At 60.6% G+C, this 566-nt stretch overlaps 1 non-coding gene across 1 annotated transcript; it reads left to right on the forward strand.

Moving 5' to 3' along the window:
* Positions 1–289: 289 nt before the first annotated feature.
* TRNAQ-UUG (transfer RNA glutamine (anticodon UUG)) lies at positions 290–361 on the forward strand. Its single transcript has one exon. It is a non-coding gene; the product is annotated as a tRNA-Gln (tRNA).
* The last annotated feature ends 205 nt before the right edge of the window (positions 362–566 follow it).

The raw sequence follows: 566 nt of genomic DNA on the forward strand, positions 1-566 counted from the left end.
CCCATGCCCCCGAGAGCGTCCCCGCCAGCTCGCCGCGCTCTCGGCTCCCCGGGACGCGGGACCAGGACCTCGGGAGGACAGCAGGAAGAGTGACCGCAAGAGATGATACCCCGGGACCGGGAACGTCGGGGACGCCGAAGCCCTCGCTGCTTCGCCTCCGCCCGCCCGAGCGGCCTCGGGCTGGCGCCCAGGCCAGGTGAACCCGGCATTGACCATGGCTCCGGAAAGACAATTTGGCCCTGTCGCTATATGGTTTGAGAACACTCCCGGCCGCTTAGAGAAGCCAGCAGGTCCCATGGTGTAATGGTTAGCACTCTGGACTTTGAATCCAGCGATCCGAGTTCAAATCTCGGTGGGACCTCAGTAGTCTTTTTGGTTCTACAATTTTTGTTTTGGGGACTGCTGGCTGCAGAGGCCACCTTGGGCTGTGCTGTTTCCCCTGTGACCTGCAGGACCGCAGTTTAGGGTCCCTCCCCTTCTCTCAAGATGCTTTCATTTCAGCGCCGACCTAATGGGTCTCACTGCGCATGCGTAGGAGTCGGGGCCGAAAATCAATGTATCAGTTC

The sequence above is a fragment of the Saccopteryx bilineata genome, chromosome 2 (genome assembly GCF_036850765.1).
Source record: "Saccopteryx bilineata isolate mSacBil1 chromosome 2, mSacBil1_pri_phased_curated, whole genome shotgun sequence".
NCBI classification, from domain to species: domain Eukaryota; kingdom Metazoa; phylum Chordata; class Mammalia; order Chiroptera; family Emballonuridae; genus Saccopteryx; species Saccopteryx bilineata.